Genomic DNA, 16020 nt, shown 5'->3' on the forward strand with positions numbered 1-16020 from the left:
CCTGGTAAAAGGCCAGCTTGTCTGTGTGCTCCCAGAGTGAGATCCTGAAGCTTCTGCACAACAATTAACTCCCTGGCTTGGATACTGAAACAGGAGCTGCCAAAACTCAGACAGTAAACGCTGTCAGTAAATTATAACAAAATAAAAGCATATGCAACGCAATAAAGCATATCAGGGAGTTATCAGGATTCTTTGGAGTTTAGACTGGTTTTGAAAAGTGCTTCCACCTTACAAAGCAGTCGTGCCTAGCAGTAAAGTAGAAATTAAGTTTAAAGATTATTGCATTTGATGCAAGAGGACACCATCTTTAGAGGAAGCAACTGTAATAAGACCATTGCAAAATTAGTCTCTTGCATAATTTTAATAGTTATGTAAATAGTGATTGTCAGGGGACACTAAAGTGCTAGTTTAAAATTAAATTCAAGCTATATGAAAACCGGTTTATATGAAGACTTAATTCTTCTTAGGAAAATCATTTCAGGATAACAACAATAATAAATTCTGGTGATATATGTGAGAACATTTGTTTTTAAAAGGATTAAAGGTGGGAAACGGGGGAATGTTATGCATTACAAACTATTGTATTCACTGTTGAATGTAAAACATTAATTCCCCAATAAATAATTTTTTAAAAAAGGATTAAAGAAGCCAAAGTCCCTCCATTTGGATTTTTATGGAGGCTTCATTATAAAGATCATTGGCCATTAACAGTTGAACCTAATCTCTTAACCACCTCTTTCCCAGAGATCTGAGAGTTGGTCTATAATTGTAGCTCTAATTGCATGGTTGCCTACACTTAGTCCCCATTCATAGGTACTTCCCCCAAAGTCAACACAGTAATATAACAAGAAGCACCATTATCATTTTCAACACTCAGGAAATGCCAAGACTTGAGGAGCAGTGAGCCAGTAACTGTGGATGAAGAGGGCTGTGTACATATGTTTTGATTATCTGGAGGAGCACATATATTTTTCTGATGAATCACAATATTGTAACCTAACTTGTTTCTGAACTCAACTCCTGGCTGAAGTCTCGGAACCCATGAGCCTCCTACTCCTTCACCAACCTCTGAACTACAGCTCTGCTTTACCTCTCAGTTTCTGTGGTCTGACTCTGGACACTCGTGCAATTTACCTTCAGTTCCATTTTAAAAAATATTTATTTATTTATTCCCTTTTGTTTCCCTTGTTGTTTTATTATTGTAGTTATTATAGTTGTTGTTATTGATGTCGTTGTTGTTGGATAGGACAGAGAGAAATGGAGAGAGCAGGGCAAGACAGAGAAGGGGAGAGAAAGATAGACACCTGCAGACCTGCTTCACCGCTTGTGAAATGACTCCCCTGCAGGTAGGGAGCCAGGGATTCCAACCGGGATCCTTAGGCTGGTCCTTGTCCTTTGCACCACCTGTGCTTAACCCGCTGCGCTACCGCCCGACTCCTCCTTCAGTCCCATTGTCATTGCAACACAATGTGCAACATTCTCCATCATCTCTGAGACAGGTGTGACAAAATAGTTCTGATTCTGTAAGTAAAGTCCTCACTTTACTTACATGTTGTGCTGTCTCTTCAACTCTCCTGGATATTGATCCTGAGTCCCCAGTACAGTCTTCTAGAAAATAGACCCTTTTATAAAGTCCAAGAAAGTTTCTTCCCTGAGCCAAGTGAGCATGGCCCCTGCCATTCTGACAAGAGCAGTTGTCCCCTCCCCACCCTCGTTTTGTAGTCAAATAAAACCACTTTGCTTTTACAAACATTGTGTGTTGTGAACAGATGGGCTTTATGTAAATCTGACTGTATTGTAAGTGATCCAGTATAAGGCCTACAGAAAAGAGTCTCAAGAGAGTTTCACAAAACATAAAACTTTACCTTCACTAATTTAACTGATTTTCAATGCTAGATTTTCCTGCATGGGGTGTCCTTTAAGTGGTCATAGACATCTCACCACCTAATTTCCTCCTTCCTGGCTATGCAAGACTCCACTTACATTCAGGAAAACTGGGGCTTCTCCCAGATGTAGACAACGACACCTCTCATTTACATCTTTGTGGAAAAAAACCAGTGTTTGGGATGCTTCATTTAAAGGTTGAGGGCCCTTTCTGAGAAACAGCTTTAAACATGTACAAACTGACTGTGATTCCAGATGAAGGGGTTGCTGTTGTTTAGCCGCAGAAAAATAGGAGTTCTGAGAGGCAGATGAAATCTTCTTGTCTGTTTGCACAGGTGAAATCTTCATGGAGAAAATGCAGTGGCTGTCCTTCTCCTCACTGCAGCCCTCTTGGAGTTTGGCACTTGAAGAACAGATTTGAGTCTTGAGCATGCCAGCAGGTCACCTCTGTGTCACCGTTGCTTCTCTGCTCAGGTCTACAGACTAGTGGCCCTGGGTCTTTACCCTCCAGTCACTAAGTGGATCTGTCTGCTGCCTGGCCCTGCCTTTTTTGGGAACCCTAGAGTTAGAAGGCCTCTGGAGGTTCACCTCAGCAAAACTGAGGTGCCAGTCTACACTTGGCTAAAAGGGCTGATTGCCATGACACCATGGAATAAGCTGTGCTTGCATAAAGACAAGCAAACAAAACTTATTTCCAAATATACACATTTTACTCCTTCTTTCTCTGTTCTGAGACTTTATTTGCCTAAGAGACACAACCTCCAATACATAGATTCAACTCTGTCTGTCTCCTTTGAGATCAAGGTAAGCAAGAAGCCAGCACAATGATGTTTAAAGACTCTCAGGGATGGTTCTGCAGTGTCCACCTCTCATGGGGCCTGGACTTCCAAACTGAAATTGGTGAGCTTCTGTAGCCTGTGAAGTCACAGAGTGGCTTGAGCACTGGCCTTACAAACATGAGGTCCCAAGTTCAATTCCCGGTATCACATGTGCCAAAGTGACCGTGTGGTTCTTTTTCCCCTATCTATCACAAATAAATTGGGGGGGAGGAGAATAAAAAATGAAAGAAAAGAAAAAAAAACAAGCTTCCATTGCTATAAGTTTTTTGTTTTTGTTTTTTTAAAGAATACACATCTGGTTTCTCCTATGTATCGTAATTATCCAATGAGACAGCAGATCTCTTTCACATCCCAGCCCTAACACACTCACATATTCATACGCATTCACTCACTCTCTTAAACACATTCACTCATTCACACTTACACACACACACATACACACACGTCTTTCTTCTTTCTACCACACACAGTGTGACTTCTTGGCAAAGAGGACAGCTGGACTTGAACTGTGGTGGAAACTCAGTCACATTTTTCTCCCTTCTCTGGTAGAACAGAAAGAGTTCTTGGAGAAATCCAAGCCAACAGTTACTTCCCACTAGATAAGGATCTATCTGGATTCTATATACTTGTTATCTGTGTGGTTTTGGATGACTGACTAATGTAAGAAGGGAAGGATAATCACAAAGCGGCCAAATATTACAATCTGGCTGTGTGTGTGTGTGTGTGTGTGTGTGTGTGTGTGTGTGTAGTACATATATACATAATATTGTACATACACTATATAAGATAAATAGTAAACCTACATCTCTTCTAAGCTTCAGCTTATGATAGTGCTGAGGACTGAATCTGGACCTTTAGTGCCCTAGGCATGAAAGGCATTTTACGTAACCACTATCTCTCTCCACTATCTGACCATATCTTAATGTGCTGGCTGTAAAAAGCTTTTCTCTAATCACTTTGGTTCACCCTCATGACAATCTGGTGAAGAAGATAGTGGAAAAAAAAAAAAAAAAGAGGACCAAGAAGTAAGAAGATATCATCAGAGTCAAAAAGTACATTAGTTATGCTTCAACAGGTTATTCTTTTACACACAAGAGAGAAATGTACATTCCATTTGGGGTCATCAGGAAGACCCCCGTTCACCAGCCCACCCCCACAAACCTGGCATTCCCGTGCCTTGGGGCTCACTGTGTCTGTGAGTGCCACTGCAGACCAGTGATTCAGGCTAATAAATGGGAATGAACGATCCAGAAATCAACCTGATGTTTGTCCAATGGCCAGGACAACAGATGGGCACTAAGCTCTGGGAGCACCAGGAAAGACCTAGATTAGTCCCCCTCTCCCGCCTCAGAAATTCTAGCTGGTGTCCTGTACCCATAGGAATTAGATCGCTGGGGAGCCAGAGACGACCCGAACTGCCCCTGCGGCTCCAGACAGACTATGACCCACATAGTCAACGACTGCCACCTCTCCAGATTCAAAGGAGGTCTCGAAACTTTACATCAGGCTCAACCTGACGCTGTTGACTGGCTACGGAAGAAGGGCAAACGCTAGAAGAAGAAACCACTGAGGAGTCATCCCTCCAGTTCTCTCACACAGGAAGTCCTCCATAAGTCCTGGCCTTTATGTGTGGTCAACTGATCTCAAAACTCTTCTCCATCTTTCGCTAGACCCCTAATGGGAACAGAATTGGGATAGGTTTTAGTTAACAGCCTCACAGCCTGAAGTTTATCTGACAAGTTTGACTCTGGAGATACCTGCTTTAAGTTTATGCAAAACAGCAGTGAAGTTATTACTTTTAAAGATGTAGTTTATGATAATGAAAGAGATACAGACAAAGAAGAGAGAGACTAGAGCATTGCTCAGCTTTGGTTTATGGTGGTGTTGGGGACTGAACCTGGAACTTCTGAGGCTTCATGTATGAAAGTGTGGTGCACAAACCACCGTGCCATTTCCCCAGCTCTGCATCCCCAGCCTACTAGCCTTTCTGTCAAGGACCCTCCTACTTTCATAGCAAGATCAGAGGCCTGATTGGAACAACAGTAGCCTTAGAACTTTTGCAGGGGCTGGTGTAGGGTAGCAGGAAGGCAAGGAGTGGAGAGGGTCACATTCAAGCTGTGGACAGAAGCCTGAAAGAGAAACTGAACTTAAAATCAGATTGCCCACTTCCTACCTTCTTCCCTAGTTTCATTTGCTCTATTCCTATCTTTGGGTTCCTGTTTACTGAACAATTTGCTTTATATCTTACTGCCTTGCAGCCATCAAGTTGCAGACACTATCAAGATGCCATCCTGACCTCCCCAAGCAGATGATCTCACCATTGCGTCCTAGAACCACTAGAGTCCTACCCCACTAGGGAAAGATAGAAACAGGCTGGGGGTATGGATCAACCTGCCAATGCCCATGTTCAGTGGAGAAGCAGCTACAGAAGCCAGACCTTCCACCTTCTGCACCCCATATGGAATTTTGATCCATACTTCTGGAGGAATAAAGAATAGGAAAGCTTCCACTGAAGGGGATGGGACACGGAACTCTGGTGGTGGAAACTATAGAACTGTATCTCTGCTATCTTACAACCCTGTAATCATATTAAATCACTAATGAAAAATTAATTTAAAAAAATTAGATTGTGGGAGTCAGGCGGTAGTGCAGCAGGTTAAACGCACATGGCACAAAGTGCAAGGACCAGAGAAAGGATACTGGTTTGAGCCCCTGGCTCCCCACCTGCAGGGGAGTCGCTTCACAGGTGGTGAAGCAGGTCTGCAGGTGTCTATCTTTCTCTCCCCCTCTCTGTCTTCCCCTCCTCTCTCCATTTCTCTCTGTCCTATCCAACAATGACATCAATAACAACAACAACAACAATAATAATAACAACAAAAACTACCAAAGATAACAAAAGGGAAAATAAAAAAAAAATAGATTGCCCCTTTTCCTGCCCTGGTTTTGCAGTCCTCAGTGAAGGCATAGGTAGCAAGTCAGTTTGGGGGCAAGACATCTCTTGAAGGGGGACACTTTGGCACTGCTATTTATTTATTTAATTTTTTAACATGAAAACATGACTATTTATTTCAGTTGTGGCACTGCTATTTATTAGACTCTCTACCCTTCCCTCTGAGGAGGATGGCCTTGAGGCAAGAGACACAACTGGAGACTAAACCAGAAAAAAATTTTAAGTAAAATAGACCAAATAAAAATGAGAGAGACAAAAATAAAAATAAGCAGACATTCATATTTCCTGGACATGTTGAATATGAAGACACCCAGATTAAAGAGTCTATATAGGAGGTCGGACTGAGATAGTCTGATATGAGTGGGGCAGGAAAGGAGGATTAGGCGATGGGAGTGAGGTGGGAGATGATTTATTGAGGGCAGCCGGACAGGTGGAACACGGTTTACAAAGAATGGAGGGAGGGGAAACACCAGAAACACCTGGTAAGACCAACAGGTTTTAGAAGTAGTCCCACCCGGGGCCGGGCGGTAGCACAGCAGGTTAAGTACACACGGCACAAAGCGCAAGGACCTGCGTAAGGATCCTGTTTCAAGCCCCCAGCTCCCTACTGGTTCAAAAGCGGCGAAGCAGGTCTGTAGGTGTCTTTCTCTCCCCTTCTCTGTTTTCCCCTCCTCTCTCGATTTCTCTCTGTCCTATCCAACAAGAACAACAAAATCAATAGCAATAATAAGGGCAGCAAAAAATGGGAAAAAATGGCCTCCAAGAACAGTGCATTTGTGGTGCAGGCACTGAGCCCCAGCAATAACCTGGAGGCAGATAGATAGATAGATAGATAGATAGATAGATAGATAGATAGGGAGTGGAACAGCCCTACCACAGGTGTCAGAGGGATAGGACATTAGGGGGACAGGAAAGAGAACAGTAGGAACATGCAGTTTGTGACACTAGATTCACCAGGCAGATCCCAGCAGAGGAAGAGAAAGCAGGTATGTGAGAGCCAGGATATGAGGGCAGAATGGGGACCCGCAGTCAAGGCCGGTATGCTGGGTCTTTGCAGATACCCGAGAGCTCCTCACGCCAGCTTTTCTCACTGAGATCATGGGTCTGGAGCCTGAGGCCAGGCTGCGCTTACAGGGGCAGTTGTGGGAAGGTGGACTATCAGGTCAAGTTGGGACAGTGGCTCCAGGCCCAACATTTGACATGACATGCAGGCTTTGGGTACAGAACTGTGTATGCTCCGAGCATTGGTTCTCAGCCTTCGTGATACACTGCAATTACTTGGGGAGCCTGAAATACAGAGACCTAGGCACTCCCTCTCCACTCTTTGTACCCTATACTTATTATTTTTTAATGTGTGCGAAGCCAAGTTTTGCACATGTGCAATTTCACTGCTCCTGGCCACTTTTTCATGGGAGAGAAGGGACACCCAGTACCAGAGTTCCCCTTGGGAAGCTCTCAGAACGCAACACCTTCCTGCCTTCAGCAGCTGGGCACTCTTCAGGCGCACTTTTGGATGAGGTCTCACATGTACTCCCATGTGCTGAAAGGGCTCAAACCTGGGCAGTGGGCACAGCAAGGTGCAAGACCTTTCTGGTGAGTTACCTCTATCTAACCTCACCCTCCACCAACTTAAGGAGAATTTATGATTCTCTAGGTGATTCCTATGTCAGCCAAGAATGAAGACCACCGACCTAGAGAGGTAAGAAAGTCACATTGTGGGTGTTCACTGAAGGTGTACCTTGCAACACAGCAGCCATGACCCCCGTGGAGTACCAAGCATCTAAGATGAGACGGGTTTGAACCAAGGTGAACAACATGTCTACAACTCACACTGGATAGTGAAGAAGACAGTCTGAAAAAATGGAAAGAATCTCAGTAACAGAGTACTTGTTGAAGTAGTCTAGATGTTTTAGACTAGGTGAAATGGATTATCAAAAGGAATTTCAGCTGTCTGTCTGCACACGCCCTGAGGTGACCGGTGGAGCACGCGCTGTGCATTTCCAGCTCTTCTGATTTGTGCTGTGCCAGGGCATTTTTCAGTTCCTGCTCATGTGCGACAGAACTGAAATTGCTTTTCCAATATTGCTGCTTCATATAGTAATGGACTTTGGAAATAAAAAGGAAAAAAAAGCACTTATTACAAATTGTAATTCAGTGTTTATTTATGTGATTTCTTGTTTAGTGTCTGATTTCCTTAGTGAACCATCTGTTTTGTTTACCTCTTTATCTCAGCACCAAGTTGTGTCTCTGGAACATAGTAACAGCTTAATAAATACCTGTTAAACAGATAAGCAAAGGATGAGTGAAAGAATGAGCCCATGAACACATGAATAAGCTCATTCCTCTTCTGGTTATTGCATTCCCTAAACACACAATCGTAAGCAAGAATCTCCTGCCTGGACTAACTCTTTGACTATGGAGCCATTTTTCACAGACGGGCAGGCTGCAGCAGAGGTGAAGTGCAAGGTCTTGGGAGGCAGAGGGACTTCCACACAAACCCAGGCTCAGTTATTGCAACTTAGCCTCTTGGACTCTCGGATTTCTTATTCCTCTGAAATGGAGAGAAGATTATACCCTGTAGGATAAATAACCATGTTCTGACAGGTTTAGCAGTATCTCAAACAGTGTAAAGCAGTCATTGGTGTCAAGAGGAAAAGGAACAGTTTAGTCTCTGGGGTGCAATCTGCTGTCCCTGGAAGACCTGTCACAGCAGATCTTTACCTGGAGTTGGGAGGTCAGGGAGCACAGTTACTACCCTCACCTGCACTAAATCACTTAATTCTTCCCTTACATTGCTTTGGAATGATGGTGTAGGATGACTCAGCATTCCTTTGAAGAGTGGGGGAGCCCTTACCATTGCTACTTGGTAGTGAGGGGAAGGCCCAGTCTGAAGAGCCCCACAGAAAGATTAAGGAGGATATTCTCAATGGAAGTGATCCATGATGGCAACAGATGGATCCTATAGAGGTCTGGGCCCAAAGCACCCATGGCAAAATCCAAGGATTCCCTTACTGGGACCCCAGGTGATGGCCTGGACTTGACCTAAATGGCCATCATTAAGTGAGCCAGTCTCTTGTCCTTTTCAAGTTTCTGTAGCCCCTTCTTTGACAAACTTAGACTTTCTCCCAGTTGTTAAGGCCATGATTGCATCTGTTATATCCGAGCCAATATTAGATTTGGGGAATCTGGCTTTGAGTTAGGAAGGAAATAGACCTAGGCTTTTAGTGGGGTTTAAGTCAACCTCAAGTTCTTTGCATTTACTTGTTTGATAATTATAATAAAGATTGCCTTAGGGACAATTGCCTTTTATAATATATATCAGAATTTCTTTTGCTAATTGTAAAAGTGAACACATGTATACAGTACCCATAGGCTCTTACCTGTATCTAGGATCTGTAACTTTGTTGGAAAATGCACAAGCCAAAAAGGAATTGGGGAGTGTCCCTTGTGCTAGGAAAGATCTCACCAGGCAAAAGAAGTTGGAGGCCCTGGCTTCCCACCTGCAGGGGTGTTGCTTCACAAGCAGTGAAGCAGGTCTGCAGGTGTCTCTTTCTCTCTCTTCCACTCTCTGCCCCTCCTCTCAATTTCTCTGTTCTATCCAAAAAAAAAAAGTAAAAAAAATGGCCTCCAGGAACAGTGGTGCCAGCATAGAGCTCCAGCAATAACCCTGAGGCAAATGAATAAATAAATAAATGAACGGATAGACTTTTGGATTGTTTAACAGTCCCATTAATGAAGGAGAATGAATCATATGAGCACACTGGAGAAAGATTTACATTTCTTACTCATAAAATGACACTTATGGGGCTACTACCCCTGTATAACGAAGACATAGATGACTAAGTGATTAGTGGAGTGATGAGTAATTCTCAACTCGGTGAGTGTTTAAGTTGACTCACTGCTGAAGAAAACTTCATGTGCTTTGAAATGTTGTGATTATATAGGGGAAAAGATAATAGTGGTGCTTTCCCAAAATTGACAACAATCCTACATGGTATTTTCAACAATGAGTTGTGAAGTTGAAATTTTTCAAAATAATCCATATGAACGAAATGTTCATATGCATGATAGAAGTGATATGACTTGCTTTTTCTATGCAGAACTTCTGTTGAGGTGTTGTCATTTGACAAAAGGACACTGAAGAGTAAGTGGCCAAAAAAATTATTTAGTTTTATGTTAGTTAATAAAACATTGTATCATCTTTCTAAATTCCGTGACACTTAATACATTTGTCAGCTAGAGATATTTATTTGTGATTTCTTTTCTCATTCAAAATCATTAGTGACTCTTTCGGTTTTTGATAGAACAGAGAGAAATTGAGAGAGGAGGAGAAGACAGAGAAGGACAGAGAAAGACAGATATCTGCAGACCTGCTTCACTGCTTGTGAAGAGACCCCCTTGCGGTTGGGCAGCCAGGGGCTTGAACCAGGATCCTCCCACAGATTCTTGCCTCTCATACTAGGTGTGCTTAATTAACCCAGTGTGCCACTGCCTAGCCTGGCCCACTCAGTAGTGACTTTCAAATGCCACTTTATAGTCATAATTTGGTACTTTTTAAAAAAAAACACCAGGTCACTGGTTAGCTTTGGTTTATGATGGTGTTGGGGATTGAATCTAGGACTTGGAGCCTCAGGCATAAAAGCCTTTTTGCATAAACATTATGCTGTCTCCCCAGCCTGATTTGATATTCCTTTTTTTTCTTTTAAAGAGGGCTCCCCAAATGTGTAAGATTTAGGCTTCATCAGTGTCAGTTTTCCCCAAGATGAAATCAAGCATCAGCCCTTGAAGAGGACTGTCTAGACCTGGAGACCAGAGTCCTGACTTTTCGCTGCTGTATGAGACTCCTCACAAGCAGATTGGGGACAGCAGTCTTTCCCACCTCTGTCATGGGGAGAGGGAATCCAAATGAGAGAGGTTCTCAAACTTCGTGCTTTGTAGTCAAACATCTTCAGCTCCCATTGTTAGGTGTGAAGTGGTTGCTCTGAGTATTTATGTGTGTTTATTCAACAGGTCAGTTGAATAAACTTACTCCTTCAGGAAGAAGTGTGAAGCTGCTAGCTGCTAGTTTATTCTCCAAATAGAAACAAGTGGAGGGGATAGGGGAGAGTGATGACAGAAACTGTGTCAGGTGGAAAGGTTTATTATTATCAATATTTCTCAGCATGGTAAACGAGTGTCCCAGGGGTTCTCAGGATCTGACGGTTTTCATTTGCAGTAGATGAAGACCTTATTGGACCTCAGGCTTTACAGCTTGTGATGGATTTGTTGCAATCACAAATGAGCAGCAGCCTCAGGACCATGGCTGCTTAAAGAATCACACAGCAGATACAGGATTAGACAAACAGATACCCCCCCAGTATAGTCCCACCTCTCCATCCCATTGTTCAGTCTTCAATTAAAGTGCAGCTTCATTGTTCTTTGAGCTCATGGATGGCCTCTCTTCCTAGAATGGTCCTCTCCCAGTGGACCTACCCTATGACCCTTCAATTCCTCTCCTGTGGATATAGCCTAAGGAACCCAACACACCCATCCAAAGTGATTGGTGTATACCTATGTTCATAGCAGCACAATTTGTAATAGCCAAAACCTGGAAGCAACCCAGGTGTCCAACAACAGATAAGAGGCTGAGTAAATTGTGATATATATATATATATATATTACTCAGTAATTAAAAATGGTGAATTCACCTTCTTTACCTCATCTTGGATGGAGCTTGAAGATATCATATTAAGTGAGATAAGCCAGAAAGGAAAGGATGAATATGGGATCATCTTACACATAGACAGAAGTTGAAAATTAAGATAAGTTCGAGCCCCCAGCTCCTCACCTGCAGGGGAGTCGCTTCACAGGTGGTGAAGCAGGTCTGCAGGTGTCTGTCTTTCTCTCCCCCTCTCTGTCTTCCCCTCCTCTCTCCGTTTCTCTCTGTCCTATCCAACAACGACGACAACAACAATAATAACTACAACAATAAAACAACAAGGGCAACAAAAGGGACTAAATAAATAAAATAAAATATAAAAAAAAGAAAATTAAGATAAGAAGGTGAAATACAAAGCAGAACCTGGACTGGAGTTGGTGGATTGCACCAAAGTAAGGTGGAAGGTTCAGGTCCTAGAATATGATGGCAGAGGAGGACCTAGGGGGTTGTATTGTTATGTGGAAATGTTATACATGTACAAACTACCTGTAAACCATTAATCCCCCAATAAAGAAACAAACAAAAATGCATAGGTTAAAAAAAATGGCCCTCTCCCATTCAACTCTTCCCAACAGCATCCTTCTTCAAGAACGAGCTCAAATGTTACCCATTAAACTAGGCAATTTGTATTCCACCTACATCCCTATTTCCCTCTCTGTGTGTCACTGTTGTATCTATTCCTCACCAGGAGAGCAATGCTTCAGTGTCACCTGAAAGCTTGGTTATTACCACATTCATCCACCTAAGACTGAAAAATTCTTAAGGGAAGAACCCGAGCCTGAGTCACTACTATTTCCTACGGGGCTGGCAAAATATCTGTGCTTGATAATAAATGTGAAATGAATCACTTCATTAATGGTAAATGTTAACTTTATTTTCTTTGCCTCCAGGGTTATTGCTAGGGCTTCATGCCAGCACTAAGAATCCACGGCTCCTGGAGGTCATTTTTTCCTTTTCTTTTTTAATTTTATTCATTTGGACACAGAGAAATGGAGAAAGGAGGGGAAGATAGAGAGGGGGAGAGGAAGATGGACACCTGCACACCTGCTTTGCCACGTGTGAAGCGTCCCTCTTGCAGGTGGAGAGTGGAGACTGAATCCAGGTCCTTGTGTTTAGTGCTATGTGTTAACTTTCCAAATGCACTGCAAGTGTTTAGCTCTGGCTGTGACAGGTAAATGTTGCTCAGTAAATAGTAGTTATTATTTCTGTTTTTATACAAACTTTTAAAAAGTATGGGTGGATATAGTTTTATTTTTTATTAATGATTTATAAGATTATAATAGGGGAATAATTCCACACCTCTCCCACCACCAAAGTTCTTTTTTCTTTTTTTTTTTTTATTTAAGAAAGTATTAATTAACAAAACCATAGGGTATGAGGGGTACAACTCCACACAATTCCCACCACCCAATCTCCATATCCCATCCCCTCCCCTGATAGCTTTCCCATTCTCTATCCCTCTGGGAACATGGACCCAGGGTCATTTTGGGTTGCAGAAGGTAGAAGGTCTGGCTTCTGTAATTGCTTCCCCGCTGAACATGGGCGTTGACTGGTCAGTCCATACTCCCAGTCTGCCTCTCTCTTTCCCTAGTAGGGTGGGTCTCTGGGGAAGCAGAGCTCCAGGACACATTGGTGGGGTCTTCAGTCTAGGGAAGCCTGGCCGGCATCCTAATGACATCTGGAACTTGGTGACTGAAAAGAGAGTTAACATAGGAAGCCAAACAAGCTGTTGAGCAATCATGGACCCAAAGCTTGGAATAGTGGAGAGGAAGTGTTAGGGGGGTACTCACTGCAAACTCTAGTGTACTTCTGCTTTCAGGTATCTATTTTGCAGTAGTTTACGGATATGTGTGAACATATGCTCTCTCTCACAGAAACTGGTGTATATCTAGGTTTGGGGACTTTGTTAGAAAGTGAACCACCTGAGATGGAATTAGAGTATACTATGAAAGGAAAGGTCTCACCTGAGTAATGAAGCTGAAGGGTTGTCATTCCACACGTGAAGTCTCTGGACACAGTTTGTGCTCCTCCTCCCCAACAAAAACTTACATAGTTCTCCTAAGGCCTTAGATATGGATGGACTATATGTTTTTTTCAAGTTCAATTGTTTCATTTCTCTATACTCCACACATGAGTGAAATCATCTGGTAGTGGTCCTTCACTTCCTTACTTCACTGAGTATAATCACTTCCAGTTCCACCCATCTTGTCCCAAAGGACACAACATCAGCTTTTTAAATTGCTGAGTATATGGCCCATAACATCTTCATGTTATCATCAATTGATGGACATTTGGGTTGTTTCCATATTTTAGCTCGTGTGAGTAATGCAACTATAAAGATGGGGTGCATATCTTTTCACATTAGTGTTTTCATGTCCTTTGGACAAGTGCCTAGGAGTGGTATTGCTGAACATAAGGTTTTTCCATTTGTATTAGTTTAAAGATTCTCTGTACTGTTCTCCATAATGGCTGCACCAGTTTGTATTTCCACCAGTAATGCAATAGTTCCTCTCTCTCCAATCCTCTACAGCACTTACCATTTCCTGTCTTGTTGATGAAAACTATTCTCCCATGTGTGAAGTGGAATCTCAAAGTGGTTTTAGTTTGCATTTCTCTAATGATGAATGAAGTGGAACATTTCTACATATGCATCTCTTTTTAGAAAACTGTCTGTTCATATTCTCTGTCCACTTAAGCATTTTTCTTAGTGATTAAATATCGATTTACAAAATTATTAGATAACAGGGCTGTAAGTCCACACCTTTCTCACCACCAGAGTTCTTGTCTCCATTCCCTTCACTGGAAACTGCATTAGCACTCCCAAGGCCACAGATATGGGTTGACTAATATACTAATATATATATCCCATTTTCCCATGGTCCTGCCTTCTTTTCCTTTTGAAGTCACACCTTCATTGATTTCTACTCTGATTATTTACTCTTCTTCACCTATTGCTGACTTTTGGTTCTTGTTGTTGCTCACATTTTAGTTGGTTTTGTTGGGATGTTTCACGGATTACTTGTGATCTCTCTTCTTTTTAATGTAGACCTGTAGTGCGGTGAACTTCCCTCTCAGGACTGATTTCACTCTCTCATTTCTTCATTTTGATGAGATCCAAAGATCAGCCGTAGGTTTTAATTTTTCATTTGATTTCTTCATTGACTCATATGTTGTTCAGAAGCATGTTTGTTAGTTTCCACATTTGAAGGTGTTTCATTTTTTCCTCTTAGTGGTTGATTTCTAATCTCATACCATCATGGTCTGAGAAGATGCTTTATTTTAAAAAATTGATTTAATAATGATAGACAAGAATGTAGAGTAAGAGGGGCACAGTTCCCATCACTAGAGTTCAATATCCTATACCCTTAATTGGAAGCTTTCCTATTCTTTATCCCTCATGGAGTATGGACCCAGAATAATTATGAGATGCAGCAAGTGGGAGGTCTGGCTTCTGTGATTGCTTCTCTGCAGGACATGGGCATTGGCAGTCTGGTCCATACTCCCAGCCTGTCTCTATCTTTCCCTGTGGGGCAGGGCTCTGGGGAGGTGAGGTTCCAGGACACACTGGTGAGGTCACCTGCCCAGAGAAGTCAGGTTGGCAGCATCTGAAACTTGGTGACCGAAAAGCATTAAGATGTAAAGCAGAACAAATTATTTAATAATCAAGAATCTAAAGGTAAGAATAGAGCAGAGGGGTCCCCATTATGGAAAAAGCTAGTAGGTATATTTTAGGTATATTCCAAGGGGCCCATGACTTTACTAATTCCGACTGATCCAACAGTTAACATGCAAGTAGGTTAAAGATATTGGAGAAGATACTTTTTATGATCTATTATTCATATGTGTTAAGGCTATCTTTGTGACTCAGCTTTCAATCCTTGTGAATGTTCCATGTGCACTTGAGAATAATGTGTGTTCATTTATTTTGGGGTGGAATCTATATCTGTCTCTATCAGTTAGGTCCATCTTGTCTATTGTTTCATTAAGGTTGGTATTTCCCCGTTTGTATTTTGTCCAGATTAACTGTCTCTTGCTGTAAATGATGTATTAAGATCTCCTACTATTACTGTATTTCTATAAATGTCTCCCTTACATTCAGTAAGTACTTGTCTTATGTATTTTGATGCCCTTGTGCTTGTAGCATGCACGCGCGCGCGCACACACACACACACACACACACACACACACACACACACACACACATATATATGATGGTTATGCCTTCTTGCTGGAAAATTTTCTGCTATGATTTTATTGAATATGATCTTTGTTCCCTCCACTCAGTCCTCTTGCTCAGGAATTCCTATCACTCTCACATTCAACTTTTTTTTCTTTATTGGGGAATTAATGTTTTACATTCGACTGTAAATACAATAGTTTGTATACGCATAACATTTTCCAGCTTTCCATATACCATTAAAACCCCCACTAGGTCCTCTGTCACCCTTTTTGGACCTGTATTCTCCCACCCACCCACCCCAGAGTCTTTTACTTTGGTGCAGTACACCAGCATTCAACTTTTTGATGGGGTCTATTTCATATAGAGTTGTTTCATTCTTCCTAAATATTTATTCTCTATAATTTTTAAATTCACAGTATATGTTTATTGTATCTTCTAACCCAGATGTTCTCTCCTCTGTATGGCTGAG

This window comes from Erinaceus europaeus, chromosome 9 (assembly GCF_950295315.1).
Source record: "Erinaceus europaeus chromosome 9, mEriEur2.1, whole genome shotgun sequence".
Classification (NCBI taxonomy): Eukaryota; Metazoa; Chordata; class Mammalia; order Eulipotyphla; family Erinaceidae; genus Erinaceus; species Erinaceus europaeus.